This window comes from Olea europaea, chromosome 4 (assembly GCF_002742605.1).
Source record: "Olea europaea var. sylvestris chromosome 4, O_europaea_v1, whole genome shotgun sequence".
Classification (NCBI taxonomy): domain Eukaryota; kingdom Viridiplantae; phylum Streptophyta; class Magnoliopsida; order Lamiales; family Oleaceae; genus Olea; species Olea europaea.
Genome location: NC_036240.1, coordinates 13,357,889 through 13,358,328, shown reverse-complemented (window position 1 = coordinate 13,358,328; position 440 = coordinate 13,357,889).

Genomic DNA, 440 nt, shown 5'->3' with positions numbered 1-440 from the left:
ATAAAAATAATAAAAATTTTTATATATATATATATATATATATATATATATAACACAAATGATACAAATACTCTTAATCAATTTGTTTGGGAAATAGAAACAAAGGGAAAAATTGACTTTACAACATTTGGTACAAATGGTGTAAAGTGAATCGTTTTACATTATATTACTAGTGCAGAGTTTGGTGTTAGATTGAAGTAGTTTTGCACCGTTTTTGGGTGCAATTTGATGTTTTGGCATCTCCTTTGGACTTTTCGTTTTTCTAAAAGGGTTACCCAACATGACTTATTAGAAACTTGGCATCATTCTAGGCTAGCTGAAGGGCGCCCAACCCGATCACTCCACTTTTACGATGTACTTTGAATGGAGTTTCTTTTACATGTAAGTAGCCAAAGGAAAAAAATGTGGGGGGGGGGGGGGGGGGGGAAAAAAACTAGTTT